At 40.0% G+C, this 19,537-nt stretch overlaps 1 protein-coding gene across 1 annotated transcript in view; it reads left to right on the forward strand.

The window, feature by feature from the left end:
• The window catches only part of itfg1 (integrin alpha FG-GAP repeat containing 1), a 221,775-nt gene that overhangs the window by 119,702 nt on the left and 82,536 nt on the right, over positions 1-19,537 (forward strand). The window lies entirely within an intron of this gene.

The following is a 19,537-nucleotide window of genomic DNA, read 5'->3' on the forward strand; positions in this document are numbered from 1 at the left end:
GTTTTGTACATCAAAGCCGCAGAGTTTCCTTGAATGCCACCAGAGATGCTCTCTCCATGGGAATGCACAACTACAGCCATTCAGCATAAAGATAATAGCCTCTTTCTCCACTCACCCATTTACTTTGAAAATTAATTAATTCATCCTTGTTAAGGTTTTAGGGCTCTCTGAGGGATTCTTTATGTGTAGTATATGTGTGCCAGAGAGAGAAGGGGGGAGCGTGTGTTTGTGTTGGTAAGTGTGTGTGTGTGTGTCTGTGTGTCTGTGTGTCTGTGTGTTGCATGAAGGCAGGGAGACGGGGAGGAGAGCTCGCTAAATGCATGAAAACCTCCGCGCTTAGCTTTCAGACTGTTGTAATCTGCCTGAAGTGATTTTTTTCTGAGGAATCAGTTATCCAGCTTCAACGCCGGCCACTTCCTCAACCTCAGTGTACACTCTGTAGAATAATTACAGACCACCAAATCCCTCTACAGTCAGCAAAATCCCCACCATTTGTTAGCATAATAGGTCTTTGTTGCTTTGTCACTCTCATAATTACTTTCTGTCTTTCTTTCTTTTGACTTTTTTTTTACCTCCAGCCTAAAAGAGTAATGAAATTTTCTAATAAAGGAAATGAAAGAGAAAACGAAAAAATGATTAAATAAATCAGCCAGTCATGGTCTACTATATTTGCAGAGCTCTATAATGTGAGGGTGACTCAGCTGGCTGCTAATGAAGCCACCACTGTTAACAGGAGAGCAAGTTCCATAACTTCCATCTCTGCTGCTGCCAGGAGAAGTGCACATCTCTCTGTTAGAAGAGAAAGGTCACATTATCCACTCCAAGGGGTTTAATGTTGTCTTAAGTGCTTAAACCAAGAAATAGTTTTTAAATTAGGAGTGGGCACTGACACTGCTGAGAGCCAATAAAGCAGGTGTGCTGTCAATGAGAGAAAATGGCATACCCGAGTGAGAAGCATTCAATGTGATTCAAAGTAGTATTAAAGCTTTTACCCAGCTGTGTTAAATACCTGATTCTGACTGGTCAGAACCACTTAAAGCTGCTGCGGGTAGTCGTGATATAAACATCAGTTCTGAGAGAGATTACGAATGTCAACACTACCTACCCCTCCCCTCTCTGCTGTCATAACCCCGCCCACAAAAGATTGTTTTGCGCGTTCTATGAGGAAGTAGTGGCTTCCCAGCCAATCAGGGCGACGTAGTGGGGCCGCCACTCGACCAATCAGGACAGAGGGTTGGGGAGTAGCTCTGATTGGTTCATGATAATGGGAACGAGGGGAATAATAACATTGCTTGATACAAAGGCATTGGAAAACACAGATTTTGCCATAATCTCAAATTACTTCACTTACAGATGAGTACTGATTGGTATTATGACCTTCTCTCCAAACCCAGCAGAAAAATTAGCGGTTATTTATACCATTCCCACCAACAGCAGCTTTAATAATGATTGCTAATTCTCAGTAGTAAAAGCAACACCCAGGGACATTAATGTAAGGAGAGGAATCCGACATATTTGACCTCTGCCTGTTGATCCTGTGGCAGAAAACTGTTCCAATAATAACAATAATAATAATAACAACACTTTTATTTATACAACACTTTTCCAAACAAATATTTACAAAATGCTTTGTCAAACAAAGCATGACAGAATTCAGAAGGATGGCAGAATAAACATTTAACCCACAAGGAGAAGTGTAGAAAATTCTAAAGAGGCAAAATACAAAATACAAAACAAAAGGTTGACAAGAATGAATGCAATTAAATAGAATAATGTGATAAAACAGTAGACCAATTAAAAATTTTAAGGAGGTTTTAAAAAAGTATTAAAGAACAATTAAAAAAGAAGACAGTATCACATCCGAGAAAATAGAAAAGGATAGATTTAGATCATTAAAATGATAAATGACAAAGGAAATAATATCACAATAAATAATCAAATAAATACATTAAGATAAGTGATATAAGTGAAATGAAACTGAAGTTAGTAAATAAAAATAAAAAGCAATTAAAAAGGTGAAAGGGTTTGATGAGTAACGCCAGTGTTGTCATTGGTTTACAAACTGATAAGAAATTTTCCTCACCATGGTGTTCCTACCTGAAATCAGCTGGTGTCCTGAAAAAAAAAGTAAGGATTTCAGCATCAATGAGTTAAATGCAACATGGTTAATTTCTGAATTAACAAGTTCTTTGTTTGATTTATTTTAAATCCCTTGCTTTTCGTCCTTTACAGCTCACATTAGTCAATTTCTTCCTGCTTCCTGCTGTAAAAATAACGATACCATTGCACCAAAAATTATGCGTGGCACAAAATGTATACTTAGAGTGTCTTTCCTAGACTTACAAATCTTTTGGGCATGCACAGTGAGTTTTAATTCTAAAAGAAAAAACTCAAAGAATTAAATGAATGTACTTATAAAAGCACTTCAGTGACAGTCAACACAGTAATCATGAAGATCTAAATGGTGTCATTTTACTTACTACACCTAAAAACTAATCACAAGCCATTAACCATCATAATAAGGCTTTTGACAAGTGAAGGGACATTTTTTGTTTGTCTGTTTTGTCACTTTAACAGTAAACCTCTCATTAAACCTTGTTATGAGGTATGTTATGTCAGGTAGTGTTTATGAGACAGCTAATTATAGAGAAGATGAGCAGCCTGCTCTTAATTTGTAACAGTGAAGTAAATGTGATGATCTTGCTTTTCCAGGAGCAGTGCATTAGTGATCTCAGGAGTTGTTGCTCATCACAGAGGCAGGATGGAGGCACTTTAGCTGATTTATGGGTTTTGTGCTAAGTCTTCCAGGACTGTAGCTCTGATGAAGTGCTGTTTGCAGCTGCCTAAACCTATCATTAGCTAAAGCAAATCACACATCAGGCAGCTTGATTTCCATACCAGTACACAATATGGTCTTTGCAGTATATTTTTAAATTAATAAAAGCAGCAAAGCACGAATTTCCCTTAGCAGGAAGGCTTGTTTGCCATTTTAATTAAGTTTAGTGACTAATGTAATGACATAAATTCTCCTGCAGCTTGCTTGAGTCCTCTACTGAGATGACAGTGACAGAAATGTCGTGTCACTGTAGCAAATCATGCTCTGCAGGAGTGGTTCTACCACCAGACTATTTTAATATCATCTATGATTGTCTGACAGGGTGGCCAGCAGCCCAGCCTCTCTCTTTGCTCAGATAGGGTCCACATTCACAGGGGGGACACATACAGTGACCATTCATGCAGTGCCCTCAGGGAGACAGAGCGCCCTGCTGGTTGTGAGTGTTTGATGTTGAAATGGTCCGGCCCAGCTTCATAAGAGACCCCTATCGCAGGAGAAATGGTCTAAATGTCACACTCCACCCTTTTCTGAGCTGCTGTACCTGCATGTGTGTGTGTGTGTGTGTGTGTGTGTGTGTGTGTGTGTGTGTGTGTGTGTGTGTGTGTGTGTGTGTGTGTGTGTGTGTGTGTGTGTGTGTGTGTGTGTGTGTGTGTGTGTGTGTGTGTGTGTGTGTGTGTGTGTGTGTGTGGGGAAAAGAGTGTGTGGTGAGAGGGAGTTATTTCTGGGATGTGAATCGAGGTCACAGATGGAAACAGCTGAACAAAAGTGATTTCTGTTGTACCTCACACTACTGCATGACAGCACAGCGCTCTGTCCTGCTGATTACAGGCGATTACACATACCTGATTGGATCTGTTGTTTTTTCCGTCAAGATGCACCTCCAGATGTCACAAGTGTCTTTTTAAAGGAGTGTGAATCAGCAACAAGACAGGAAGGGCCTTGGGGAGATGTGACACATTCGCACGACACTCACTCACACAAACAGAGGACACATTTATGTGCAGAGCTCTTCAGGCTATAGGTCAGTGAGTGTCTGACGGTAACAGAAAAATGTAGTTAACCTCTGCTTGAGGTTGTTGCATGGGAAAAAATATCTCTGTCCTTATCTCTTCTATCTGTCTCACTCCATCCTATTTCATATCAGGAGAAAGGTTTCTACGGACAAGTACCAAGGATCTGTCTGTCTGTATATATGCATGTCAACATTGCTGTTCTGGTGCTGTCACTCATCTGTGTTTGCAATAGGACTGCACCTCATATTGTTTCACCATTGACATGGAATATGTGCATGCATGTCAATACCGACATGGTCTCAGTATTGTCACCCATACTTTGGGTGACAATGTGTTGTACACATAGACTGCATATATAATGGATGTAGTATCCATGATGTCACCCATTTGTTCCTGAGCGCTGTTTTGAAGCCAATCGATGGAGGCAGCCATATTGGAAATGCAGAACTCAACCAGGCAGAGTGTGACGTAAAGAGGCAGAGTTTGAGCCTCCTAGCCAACAGCTATGTGTTCACGTCCGGCAGTCAAGTCAGTCATGTCCTTATTTGGGCAAAAACTTGTAATCTTAATATCTTTTGAAACGTTGCATGAAAAAAAAATTCACCCCCAGTACAGTGTGTGCCAACAGAGAAATTAGCTACGTAGAGCCAAGCCGTGTTTTGGCTGTAAACATGTTTATTAATGCTGCAAAGATTGTCTTTTTTGATTTGGTGTCTATGTGGTTTCCGGTGTTTCTGCAGCCAGCCTCAAGCGGATTCTCGATGAATTGCAGTTTATAAAAGTGTTAATTTCATCAACGGAATTATGACGATAAATGTTCGTCAACGACTCATTTTTGCATGACGAAAACGAGACTATGATGAGCTAAAGTGCATCACTGATAATAAAAACTCTGACCAAAATATGTTTTCGTTGACAAGACGATGACGAGACGAAAACATAAGTGGCTGACCGTCCATGTTTCCCCCGCTGTGCGTCTAATCTTTAAAGATAAATGTGATGCATTCCTGTGACAGGCTCAGTGTTAGCTTGGTCACTACCTGCAGCAGGTGTGCTGTGTAAACCAGCTCTCCCCACCTCCATGCCAAGACACAACCGGGGGACATCTGTTTAATACTTAATATTTGCTGTTTTTGCCTCTCTCACCGTAAAAAGCTCAGCGTCTACAGCTTGATTTGTTCCAGTTTAGTGACACATCAGACACATTTAGTAAGTTTTTATCAACTCCTTGTCATCAAAGATGCAGCGTGAACGGACGGTCTGTCAATTGCCTGTCACTACGAGGTGCATTTAAAGACCGTCGTAAACGTGCAATACAGCTCTTTCATGGCATTTTTCTGTGAGTCAAGAGAATCAAAATACAGTCACAGTGGTCACATCAAGAATTATTTCTTTTGACTTTTTAGCAGGGCCAGGCTGAATTATTTAACTTAAGATATTACACAAACAAAAGTGTGAAAGAAGTGAAATGTTTACGACTTTAACACTTGGTACAACCCTGATACCGATATCTGATCGACTACATTAATTATTTAAAGAGTGAAAATGTTTCAGCAAAAATCAAAGACTAAAATGTTTTGAGTTTTCGTCGACTAAGACTAGACTAAAACTATAAAGGGCTGAAAAGACTAAAATGTGACTAAAACTAACAGGCATTTTCGACTAAAGACTAAGGCTAAATCTAAAATAGCCGCCAAAATTAACACTGGTTTATAACACTTCCGCATGGGCTTGATAGTTTGAAACCAGAGGTTATCGCTTGGTTGTGCATGTGCAACAGTCACATTGCAGGATATGCAACTTGAAGAAGTGCTTATGAATTCAAACAAGTTATGCAACTTTTTTTTTCTGATGTTTGGTTAAAGTGGAAAACTTACATTGTTTTTTATTGTTCTTGACATTACCCTCTTCATCAGCATTCAGTGAAATGACCACTTTGCATGCAAATCCGTGCATCAGCTGCTTGTAAACATGCATGCGATGTGGCCACTGTCACCATAATGTCTCCTGGATGCTCCAAAGTATCACAAGCTGCGTTTTGAGTGCATGTTTCCACTTCTTGGCGGAATCATGTCCCAGCGTTGGTTAGTGTTTGGGCCGCATTATACATGAAAATATATGTGTAATGGATATGCCGTGTTCTTTGGTGGCTACACCTGCAGCACGCAATGGTTTCTGGAAAAGCTTCTGTATATGAAGTTACTGTGACAGGGCTGGTCTCAGCTCCAATGGAAGAAAGGTGTTAAACCCTTGCAGTATTCAGTTCTATCATGATATAATGCAGGTGTAAACACAAACCAGATTTTTGCTGAAGTTTAGAAGTGGGGGGTTGTTTTGTTAGAGGAGAACATATTTCATGCTAAAATTCCATGCTGCAGTATCTGTCACAGGAAAAAAATGTGTTTCTCTACAGTATCTTGCAGCCCTTAAGTTCAGTGTTGCCTCACATTCAAACACACACAGCTTGGATATTAGGACAAGAGGGAGTTAAACTGGACTATCAGCTAACATACTGTATGTAAATGTTATATCTCTAAACAACATTGTGATTTTGGTTATTTTTATGGAACAAGTCATCCACTTGCTGCTAAAATGGCAATCTGGTGGCAAGGCACGTTTAACAGTGTAAAAGCATGCTCAATGATGTTTCAATGATGACCCCCAATTATACTGTCGACAGCTCTTCACTGCAGCTACTTAAGCTAACTTTAGCTTCACAGCGTGTCAGAAGAACCTGCTTCACAGCCTACAGCCCTCCAGCCCTGGATTCAGAGCTTCAAACATAATGAACTTAAAATGCAATGATCAAGGTCAACATTTTAACCAACATGTCATTTCCCTCCTTTGCTCGGGTTCTTTTGGCATATGTGAACACAGTGATCATTACTCTCATCTTTGCTGTAAAGTTGGGCATTAGATGAGGCTTAAGGTGGATTGATTTGCTTTGGAACCTGCCTCAAGTGGAAACTCAAGGGACTGAGTACATCAATATTGAACAAAGTTTGTGCAATCCTGCAGAGGTGATGTCACAGACTTGAGCAGAGACTTTGAAAATTGTGTGAAAAGGCTGAAACGTAATAACCGCACACACACACACACACACACACACACACACACACACACACACACACAATTATTATGAGTTATATACTGTAGATACCATCAGGAGTCTTTGTTACATACACTGGGCTTGCCTTTTACCTTGTATTGCTCAATTAGTTCCTTTAAACTAAACTGTCAACATCATGTTCTTCCCAGGAAGTTTGCATTAATGGCAAACACAAATGGAAAACAGAGTACATTATATTCCTTATAGTATCTTTATAATGGATCGTAGTAAACTTGTGAGTGTTATAGTTTTCTGTTTGTGTGCTAAGTTTAGGATCTAATTTGAAAAAGTCATTCATGTGGCAGAGCAACAGTTAATGCTCCTGCATGCAAAGCTCACTGCTCTCCAACTTGCCGATGCCTTGATGAGTTCCATCACATTAAGTTTTACTGAATGTGATTGTATATATATGTGTGTGTGTCTGTGTGTGTGTGTGTCTCTCTCTATCAGTATGCTACCCCACAGAGCAGCTGCCAAGAGCTTAGCAGGCTGTTGCTAGGCAATGCCATTTAAAATCCATCCCTCTCTCTGTATGTTGGAAGCAGGGAAGCTGTGTTTGTGTCTTGGTTTTGTTGCTAATACCAGGGAGGAAACTGGAGTAGCATGAGACATTTGCATTGTGAGTCCTGCACAATATTGTCTTTCCAAAGTGCAGCTTTGTTGGTGGCAGGCTGCTTTGGCCTTCGGTGGCTCTCTACAATGAAAGTTAAGCAGCTTTTGAGAGAACTGATCATTAATAGTTTGATAAATGGGGGTAAAGAATAACATGACACCACATTGGTGCAGAGAGAGCTGCAATCCTGATACAGCAAAATCCTTCGATGACTTGAGCTACATTTGAAGCTGGGGTTGGTAGTCAGATTTCAATACACTTTTTGTCATACTGGTTAAAGTGATCTTTATGTCCCGATGGCAATCAATACATAATGTGTTCTTATAAAAGAGTGAAAAAAAGCCACTATCTACAGCCTGGGAAACCTGGGAAAAAAACAACCAATCCCTGCCTTTAGGGTCCAAATTATGAATCCAATCAATCCTGTCCTGCCCGCCTCCTGTGCGTACATTTCCCTGGCGTGCACTCCCCGTCCCCTGCCTCTGCTTCCCCTGACTCTATATACTGCACCTCTCGCTCGACCTTGGGTCTGTCCCCTCTGACCCGATGTGGTGCCATGCTCAGGACTGTAGTCCGGATCAGAGTCTAAAAAGCTCTCACCATGGGGGCTCTGACAAGCAAAAGCATCTAGAAAGTCCTAGAGAAAAAGTATATGTATTATATGTATTACAGCTTTTCTCCTGATATCGTGTCACCAGTACAACTGGATAATGCTAGCATAACAGTTGTGAGTACTAACAATAACCATGTTTGTTTGTGTTTTTAACTTTCACTATGATAATGTTTTGGTGTTTCTTTACTGCTGAGTGAGACATGAGTTGACGTAGTGCAAAACACAAACGATGTGTTGAGGACCGGTTTTGAATCAGTCACGATCATATGGTTGCAAATCAGCGGCGCTCGTGCATGTGAGCGGGGGCGTCATTTTGGAGGAGCTCCGGGGTGAGGGGGGAGGGATTAGACGGAGTCCTGAGGAAATGCTACATTCAAATTCATGCTAGTTTTCCGTGACTACCAACCCAAGCTCTAACAGAGCACATCTGATTCTGAGACATTGTATAGAAACTTTGCTTTAGTGTCCTCTGTCTCATATTGCAGTGGAGTGATATCACCAACACAGTGTCAACAAACAACTGTGTAGCAGTGCCGATGTTGACCTTAACAGCCATATTGGTTCAACGTTATTTTCCAAGTAGCCAAGGCACACAGAAAAGTAACTACGTGTTCATGTAATTAAAGTAAAGCATATGTCAGATGAGAATTTCGCTTGATAATGGAGCCTGAAGTTAGAATTAACTAAATCACAGGTTTCTCCTTTGGGGACCAAAAATGTCTGCAGAGATGTTTGGATTCAGTTATTTTCGGATATCAATTATAACACCTGAAGCAGACATGGCAGAAAACTCTATTAAATAAGATACTGTCACCATAAGGAGTCAGGGAAATATATGGACTAAGGGATGTGTGATTTGTGGGTACAAGAGGATGTATAGTACACATACTAATATTGTATTTATTTTATTTTTAAGTTGTTGGTATACAAGTATTGACATGCATTTGAAAACCTGCCCGGACATGGATATTTATGACAGGTGCTGTTGAGGATTTTGGATGTTTGTCTTTGTGTGTCTGATGTTTGCATTTCTGTGCTGTACCACAAATTGATTATTTGAGAACATTATAGTTTTCTAATGCTGAGGTCAGACTAGACATTATTAGCACGATTATATCCAGCAGACGTAGGGACCCGCTAGCCCTGTATATCCATAATTTTATCTCATGTCATGTGTCCCAGTGAACGACAATCAAAGCCATACCTGGGACACCTCCCCACCTCCCGACAGAAAGTCTAGCATGATATTCTCACTATCACATCATATGCAATAACCAATGAGAGCACAGAGCACTTTGGAGCCACCAAAGTCAGAGATATAAACAAACAGAAGGGTAAAGCGAAAGAAGGATAAAGTTGTTGCTGCAAGATGGATCTATGAGACATCCCTGCCATTATGATGCGTTATCGAGGGACTACCACGAGACATGGCCTGAAGAGAAATGTTTTTGAGAACTGGCAGACGAACTTCAGCAGTCTTTTTTCCAGGTGCCCAGCCCGTCTTCTTCGCCGTCAGTGATGATTGGTCAGGTACCCTCATGTTGTCTATCATATCTATCAATCAAATCACAGCACAAATGTATGTTTCTATGATCACCTAATCTGACACAGTGACCATCGTAACAGGTAAAGAGTTTGTGTCATATGATCTTGGTATAAGTCCAAGTCTGAGACCGATATCTTCCAACACCAATGGGAATCCAGAATTTAACAGCTATACTTTCAACCCTGTATAGATTGAATATGATTGCCATTATATGCCCAGGCTAAGTTCACTGAAGGGGTCGGAGTGCTTAGGAGCACTTAGAAAGCTAAACTAACAACAGCCCCAGCTATGCTCATGCCCTGCTGCCAGTGTGGCTAAAAATACCAAAGCTATAATAAAAAAAAATCCTCAGATACTGTTATCAGTGTGTCAAAGCATGCATGGGCTAACTGTGTCGATACTTTTGACCAGCTGTGCAGTCTTTGTTTGATTCATGGAAAGCAGGCCGTCCAGAGAAAGATGGATTATCCATCATAATCCGACAGTTGACCTTTTGTATAATTCCCATTTATGAGTGTAGTGTTGCTCACTAACTGTTGCTGTGTTAGAGGCATGGTCAGTCATATTGGGACATCGTCCTCGTGAAAACATTGACAGAGTCAGTGTTCAGGCCACAGGGGTTGCAGTACTGCAGTGACAGATGGAAACTTCAAGCCCAGTGTCCAAATTCACTCCAAGGGACAGGAAATTATCTCTCTCACATTTGTAACCTCAAACTCAGCTCCTAAACTTTTCAGTAGTATTTAAGTCTTTGTTATTTCTCATGCTTGTTAATATGCAATCTAGTTATAATAATATAAACTTAACATGTACTACAATACATTTGGATTTGCATCTAGTTATACATCTTTTTTGCCCTTTTCCAGAGAGGTGATGAAAAGATTAGAAATGTAATTGTTACATTTTCTTGTTAAAGACTTGCATAAATTTGTCTTCCAATAAATTCCCTGTTGCACATCAGTGTGAAAGAAGCTCATTGGAGGTTGTTCTGTGATCCAGCCAACAAAAGACAGACTCAACAGAGAGCTGACTTTGTAAGAACAGAGTGAGAGCTGAGAACAGCCAGGGAGAGACGGGGAGGATGAAAGAATGAGTGATGGTGGGCGGACCGTGTAAGGACTGACAGAAGGATGTACTTTGACATTGATTGTGTGTTACTGGGATTCGCTGCCTGTGTTCATCACCACAGCAGCTAGCACAATGAGAAACTAAAGCGTCTCTGGGCTGTGACAACATATCCCTGTCTCTCTGTCTCTTCATCTACGAGGACCTGCCCACTCCTCTCCTTCACTCACCTTTCGTCTACGTCTCTTTCACTCTTTTCTCCCTCTGTCACTCTCTCTCTCCTCCTGTCAGTGCGACAATAGTTGGGTGACTTGTTACATCTAAATCATTTAAACTGGGGGTTTTGTGCGGTTGTTGTTTAAAGTGACAATTTCTGTTTTCTACAAGCCACTTCAACATCTGTCGACCATGATGATCAGGCTGGGGTTGATTTAATGGTCCTTTTTTAGTAAAAAAAAAGTATATAAAATAAGAAAAACGAAAGGCTGCAGATTTGTATGAGTCTCAGATTTACTGTAAATAAAAATTGACATAAGATTCACGCCAGCTTTCTTTAGCTGTATAACCCTGACAAAGAAATGTACTTTGTGGTGATATATTAGTAATTAACAAATCTTAAGTTAACTAAAATGACATCATTATGATGGAGATTTGTATAAAAAAAAAAAAAAAAAGAGGAAAATTAGAGGGAGTGGGGTTGTGCAGTGGGTGTTTGAGGTGACCGTTCTTTTTTCTACAAGCCCCTTCAACATCTGTTGACCATGATCATCAGGTTGGGGTCGATTTAATGGCCCCCCTTTTCTTTTCTTTCTTTTCCTTTTTTAAATAAAATACAAAAAAGAAAGGCTGCAGATTTTTACTACTCGCAGATTCACTGTAAATAATAAATTACACATAGGCTTCACTCTAGCTTTCTTCAGCCGTACCAACCTGAAAAAGAAACCTCTTTTCTGGTGATATATTAGCAATTAACAGATCCTCAGTTTACCAAAATGAAATCAATATGATTCAAATTTGTAAGAAGTAAAAACACAAGTGTCATCAGGTCTGTCCTTAAATGGGGGTGAAAAAGAGCTTTAAAATGTTTGACAGAAATAGTATCTGAGTATTTGAAAGAGTTCCAATTATTCTCAAGTGCCATTGCAGAATGGATCATTACTATTAGGGTAGTATCCAAAGTCAAATTAACTTTAAGAGAAAATATCCTTATGAATTTGATGAGGCAGAACATTCCTGCATGCATCCCACCATACAACAGGTGTTATACTTACATTTATTATAATGAAATTCATCGTCTATGACAATGACGAGACAATTTTCCAATGACTTGTGGATATTGAATTACAGAGATGAAACTGAAATTATTTCTTAAAGGTTATATGACTGAAAAAGTGATTTTATTCAGTAGAAAATGCTCTCAGTTGAATTAACAGTGAATGAATAAAGTCTGACTAACCTGAAAAATGTTTTCAATCAGAGACAAGGGGTTTGAGAAGATAATAAAGAGGATAGAGCTGAGAGAAGAACAGGAGGTCATTTTGTCAAGGAAACACGAGATGAGTGCTCAGCTGTGTTGCTTCCATCATCAAAGAGCATTATGAAAAGCACCAACACCACAGTGAAAAAGAACCCACAGGCTGGAGGGCGTTTGTATGTGATTGGTCGGCAAGAAGGAGAATAGTTGAACAGCAGTGGATGGATGTATGGATGAGGTGGATGAGAGGGTGAGAGGGTGAGAGGAAATGAGGAAATAAATTAAAGCTTGAGGAAAAGCAAAGGAGAGGAGAGATGGTAGGATGAGTGGATGGGAGAACAGAAGAGGTGTGAAGGTATCAGTGGCCCCGTAGAGTGTTTGAGGCGGAAGCAGAGGAGGGTCGTTGTCGTGATCAGCTGGTCAACCTCCTGCCAGCCCACTGCCCCTCTGGAGGCCAATTAGAGGGGAGGCGGGTAGAGCTGGGAACGAAGGCACCAAGACTCCCTACAGGCACACACACACTGATGCTGACACTGGATTCATACAATAATAGAAGCCTCAAGACACACATACACACACAGCAGGGCAGAAAAGGCTGAAACTGCATTTCTCTTACTTTTAAAGTCTCATTTTACCCGTGTCTTACATGTTTCAATGCTTTTTTGTGTTTTTGAGCTGATGTCAGTGTTAAAAAATGTAATACTTTAATCACTGTATCTTATTGGCTGGAGAATTTCATGCCAAACTAAACAAAAACTGTGCCTTGTGCCTTATTAGCTCATCTACTCAAGCTCTTGCACCTTGGTTGCTTAGTTAGCAAACACGCAAACATATTCACCTAAGTTTTCAGCTTTTTTAAGCTCGCTCTCAGTCACTTTGTTTATAAGGACCTGTTTATATTTATTAAGCAAGATAAAAATCTAGTCCAACACCTAAAACTACCTAAATGACACAGCTGTTGAAAGTTGATTCATCCAGAGATAAATTCTTGTGCTGAAGACGCTCAGCAAACATATTAAAATTAAATATATAAACAACACAGAAGATATAACAAATAACAGCTGTCGTCTTCTAAATGTGTCCCACCTTAAGTAGATATTCTTAAATAATTGATGTCACATAAATGAAAGTTTAATTTGTAGTCCACTTGCTCGCATTCGGTACCACACAGATGATTATCTTCCCTTACAAAAGGAGTCTAAACCACAGATTGCACAAAATACATCAACTCATCTTTATAACGATGCACTCTGGCCTGTCATCAAGAATCTGTATGTTAGCTCCAGTCTAAAATAAGAAGCTGCTACCTTCATTTTTCTTTTTTATATTGATCTTGCTGCTTCGAAAATAGACTTGGAGTCAAAGTAAGACATAACGAAGAGTGAGCGGGATGTTACAGCGCAGTGAACCCTGACAGGGTGAGCAGAACCCTGACATGAAGCAGAAGGGTCTTTCTCACCCTGAAGGGTTCCAGTCTGCTACAGCAACCCTTTCACTGTTCATTATCCTCTTTATTACACAGCTAGGTTTGTAATAAATCAATCATTTAAAACCAAATGTTGATCTTGACATGATACTATTCATGTTGAAAGTTTGTATTTAATTGAAAATAGCATATGACAAACCGTTTGGGTAGTAACAGTTAACTCTGGAGCCTTTTCTAAATGACATTCAGCTGTTCTTACTCACATTGAACTGAGCACTTCTGTTAATGGTGGAAATTAAACAAGGGGAACAGTGAACAGGATGAATCGGCACATAACCTGATTGAGTTTTTCTCGCTTGTCACTGTCAGAGACTGTGACATTTTCATTCTTGGTTATCACTATTCAAAACCTTGTTCCCCATACCATGTTCTGTTCAATTTTGACTACAAGTGCCTGTTTCAGTTTTGCAGATCTCTCTGTTTTATCTCTTTTGTCAGTTTATAAACAAACTAAAGTCAAATTCTTGACATGGATGCTGTCAGTTTGTGATTAGAGACGCATCGGTCTGCCCCTCACAGCAACAGTCAGCTGTGGGGAAATAGCAGACCGTTGACATGACCAATCAGTATCAAGTATTTAGCCCTGTCATGTAATGAAGAATTAACTGCAAATCTGTTACAGTTAGACTTAAACTGAGTCTAACGGTAACAGATTGGCGTTAAGTGACAGCACATGAAGCCAAGATGGTTAATGTAAAAAGATAAGGTTTATGTTAACCCATAAAATCCCCAATCAAACGCGGCTTGATCTGCTAACTATAGCTGTTGACAAAGATGTGTGTGAGTGTGTGTGTGTGTGAGTGTGTGTGTGTGTGTGTGTGTGTGTTGTTGTGTGTGTGGTGTGTGTGTGTGTGTGTGTGTGTGTGTGTGTGTTTGTGTGTGTGTTTGTGTGTGTGTGTTTCCGTGTGTGTTTGTGTGTGTGTGTTTCCGTGTGTGTTTGTGTGTTTGTGTGTTTGTGTGTGTGCTATCCCACCCATGACCTTGAGCCTATCTCCACCGTCACCACCCCTGCAGTGCTGCAGAGAGGCTCTTTTGAGGTAGAAAAATCTCAGAAAGGACACACATTATGGTGGATAACGCCCGCTGAAGTTCAGCCTGAAACTTTGAAATAGCTACTTTTCTGTTTTCTACACACACACACACACACAGACTCACACTTTCTGTCCCTGAAAATTTGTCAATTTTCTGCAGCTGGAGGCCTGATTATCTGCTGGTGAGCCAATCAGTGCTGACCATTAGCACTGTTTCTCCGCCAATAGGTGCTGCAGTGGCAGGTCCTCAGTGAGCACTGGTCATTTTCTGTGAGATCTGTGCTGTTAGTTTAGAGACTAATAAGACAGGGGGAAGGTCTAGTGCATTTTTAGTATTGATGGATTACACAGAATGACCTTTAACCAAACCTCCAGCTAGTACATGTATAATCACAGCCAGAGTCAGTTAATCCACCCCCGACCCACACAGCCTCCTAACACACACAAAGACACTGACATCCTGAACAGCAGAGAGTCTGCAGAGAAAACTGTCCTCTGAATTGACACTATTTTAATCCATGTGCCTAAAGCATAATGTGTCCACTTTAGAAGTAAATTGAATTTGTGCACTTTCTGCACTTTTCCGTTTTAAATACGAATGCTGAATCCAGAACTTATCCACTAATTGAGCATTTGTTACTTCTACCTACCTGCAAAATATCCAGAACGTTGCAGAGTGCACTCATTGCACTGCCAGCTGCTGATTCCAGCTAAGTGTCAGACAAGATTGGAGAGAGCATTTTGAAAAATGACCACGCATTAAGAAAGGGACTCTTACGTTCCTGGCTGGGTACAGCTGATAAATCATCCTGCTAAGAAGGTGGAAAAATCCTTGGAGACTTGATTATGATTTTAAGTTGATCTATTTATGACCATTTATTGTGCTGTCGGAGAATAAAAGTAAAAATCAATTGATAGTCTCATGAAATAGTGCTGGCTGGACTGTCACCACGAACACTTGTAGTGTATATGTTAGAGGCTCAAGTCTCCATGCTGTGAGTATCTGTCGTTGTGCTCCTCTGCAAACAGATGTGTGAACCACAGTACACTGATTGTGTTTGAGTTCTTTGTGGAGACACAGCTGGAGATGAGCAACACCAAGAAAGTAGCCATGCTATGGTGTCACATATGTGACAAAGAGCAACAGGACTCTGCTGAAAGGGATTCAAAGCGGACTGTGGCTTTGCTAACGTTAAAGTTAACTGAGTGACTAGCAAGGACACACTGCTGCACATACATTCGCAGTGTATATATGTGTGTATCAAATATGTATATAGAAAAATGACAATTTGTTTTTTCCCTCACTTTGTTTTAGTGATGTATCTAATTTTCATCTTCAGTTTTTGTAATTAGGAACAACCTGATTACCTAAAAACACACACTTACAGGCACACAGAGGTCACAGAGGAAGAACTGTGACAATTAATAATGATAACATGAAGAACCAGTGAGATGTGAAGAGATGTTGTTATCTGAGATCTGCTGGCATCCATGTCAGTAAAAGCAAGGTTAACAACCCCTGTGTTTTGGACCTAGTTTTACAATACAGATATCTTTATAAGTGTTTTTATTGTGCAATGAAAGTGCAGTATACAGGAAGGGGTGATAAAAAGGTGATGATGATTGATGATCAAAGCTACAACTACAACCATGATCAAAGCAACAATGAGAGACAATAAAAAATACAAGGCAGACAAAATGAATGAACAAACAAAGACCGAGATACAACAAGTAAAATAAATTAATTACATTTTATAGTTTAAGAGAGGGAATGTCACAGCGCTGGTTGAGCCAAAAATACAGAGGCTATATTCCTTCTAGCAGCAGTTGTTGGTTGGACTTTTAGCAACAACCCTTTGCTGCATGTCCACCCCCCACTCTCTACTCCCCATGTTTCTTGTCTCTCTTCAGCTGGCCTGTTTAATACAGAGGAAAAATGTCCCCCAAAAACATCTTTAAAACAAAACAAAATACTAGAGTTACCTATGTGTTATAAAAAAATATAATCCTAAAGAAAATGAAAATATGTTGCTAATAAGAGTTGAGTGTGTGTTCAGTGCCTTTTAGTGACTTTGTCAAATGGCTCCTTTAATTAAAAAAAAAACAAAATCACTTCTTCATTATGATGGGATGGGATATTGAAAAATATTTATGTAACCCATGTTATTTTCTGTAGTTTGCAGGGTTTCAAAATTTCAAATGTTCCTTAGATGCATCACATAGGTTTACGTAAGCTCCACGTATGCATCACGTGCATTTCTTGCTTGTTGAACTGATGAACCATGCCTGCTGCTGACCAACAGAGTATGCATACTCTTTAAAAGCAGCTGCCCTCACTAACTTTGTAGGACAATACTTAAATAATCTGATAATGTTTCAACAAAGGTTTTAAGCAGCTTGTTTCTGCTACTTCACTTGGCAGCAAATTTCCCTTAACACCTATCTAACAGAGAGGTTTTCAGAGTACGCTTAAGTACCCATTTGACCACTTGGATTGCTTGGATGGATGGAGCCAGCTCTTGAGTAGCATCAGCATTTATTGCAGCATTTGTAATCCCATGTCATGTGTGCGTGTGCAAGACCTGCCAGTATTTGCGTCTTCACTCAGGTTTGCCATATTTTATCAATCAACATTTCAACAAGTCACTCATCCAGCGTGGAAATATTTTTCTTTCTGCCTCATGTCGTCTCTTCTAACACTGGGAATATTTCTGCTGCAGTAAGGCATATTTAATATTTTTCTAGCTTTGCCTCACACAGTCTTTTTAAGTTTTAAAGTACCCTGGGTGACAGACATCCATCGGGTTCCCAGCTTGGGGTCTGTCTTCACCTTAACTCCCAAGACACTTACATAGAGAGAGATGAAGGAAAAAATAAGTTATCTAAAATCCAGCAGAGAGGGAGGGCTTTCTTGATTAGTCTATTTTTAGAGCAGCGCCTTTTTTTTTCCTGATCACTTCTCCCACAAAGATCTAAGAACGGTTCCAGAGAGCCGTCCCCGAAGACAGAAAGACACACTGATAGAGGAGGGGAGGGGTTCATCTATCTGAAGAATCAAAGAGAGATGGTTACAAAGACTGAGCACACAAAGCACAGGTACAGAGGAAGAGGAAAAATGCGGTTTAGTCTGAGAGTGGATCCAAACCTGCAAATTAGGCCAAACACAGGGTGTGGTCGCAGCAATAGAAAGCTCTCTGATTATCCTATCAGACACAAAACATAATAACATACAAATGAATAAGCCAGCTAACGCAAAGTTGAATTTTTTTAAACATTATATGTGTGTTGTAATGTGTATATCAGATTAATTTTGTCTTAATTAGGGTCAGACATATGCACAGCAGAACGAGAGGGCAGTGTCTGAGATGTTGTACCATCACAGGTGCTTGGGGCTCCAGCCTGAGGCGCCTCCCATTCCCTTGAACATTCCTGCCCTTATTTTGAAAAGAGTAAGCCAGCCTGGAGCGTTATCTGTAGTAGACTTTGAATTTGTGAACAGAGCCAAATCTCTGTTCAGACAACGACCAACCCAAAACCACAGCAGACTCCTCTGACTAACAATTTTTGTAAGATTAAAAGTGTAAGAGATTAGTCGTGATCAAGATGTAATATTTGATTTACAGTTGTTATCATCACTCTCCTTATCTGGGTCTGAATTGTGGTGTGTGGTTAATCCCAGATGTGCATAATGAAAATTTAAAATGTATCCTGCAAACTAATCATAAGAACAGTCACACAGCAGCTTTTGAGCTGTTTAACTCCAGTGCATCATTTTAGGGTAATTCTTGCCTGCTGCAGGGTCAAGTGTTGATCTTAATTGTCTACCCTTTGGTTCTTTGAAGTCGATGTTGCTTCCTGCAAACATCAAGCAGAAACACACGATGAATACATACAAAAACACTGACTCACAGGACAGGAGACACGAAAACACTGTTTTGTCGGGAGAGAGAGAAGCCGCTGCATGTACACGGACCGCCATTCCACTAACACCTGTATAAGCTAACTGTAACTTAAATTGTGTCATTGTTTGGTTGCACCATGCAGACAGAAGGTTCATCTTAACTAGTGGAGTGTAACATCCAATCTAAGCAAAATTATTGTTGCTGATTTGATGTCATGTCCTGTGGACAATCAGTGAAAAGCCCTTTTCTTAATGGGTCTTTGTTAGAGCGTTGGCTCTCATGCCTGGTTGCATCTGAACAGACTAACTGCTGAAAATAACTGCTGTTAACTCCCATTAAATGACCCACAGCAGCGTAGCAGTACGTAAAATATGACAAAGCATTATGAAAAGGTTATAATTAATCTACAATGCAAAAAATAATGACTGTAACATCGAGTGGTGAAATCACTGACTACAACAGGGATTAATTCAATTTACATGTACAGATAAAATAATCTCCATATATGAAAACAAATGCAAGAGTACAGATAAAAGCCATCATACTTTTTCAATTGATGTAATCTATCGTGGTGAACATATTGATGACACAAAAACAGCCAGCAAAACCCCTGCTCCTCTTCATCCTCCAAGTTATCTCATCTTTTAAAGTGATGCGCAACCATGACAAGCTGCGTCTACAGAGGATGTTACACCAACTCAGAGCTAGGTGTAACAAAAGATGTAATTTATGCTTACATGAAACTTTCTCATCTGGTGCAACCCCTAAAAATATAAGTGAGTGTAAACTCTGTCCTAAATAAGAACTTGTGTTCAAACTAGACTATGTTTGAACTTAGCTGGGTGAAAC

The sequence above is a fragment of the Notolabrus celidotus genome, chromosome 3 (genome assembly GCF_009762535.1).
Source record: "Notolabrus celidotus isolate fNotCel1 chromosome 3, fNotCel1.pri, whole genome shotgun sequence".
Classification (NCBI taxonomy): Eukaryota; Metazoa; Chordata; class Actinopteri; order Labriformes; family Labridae; genus Notolabrus; species Notolabrus celidotus.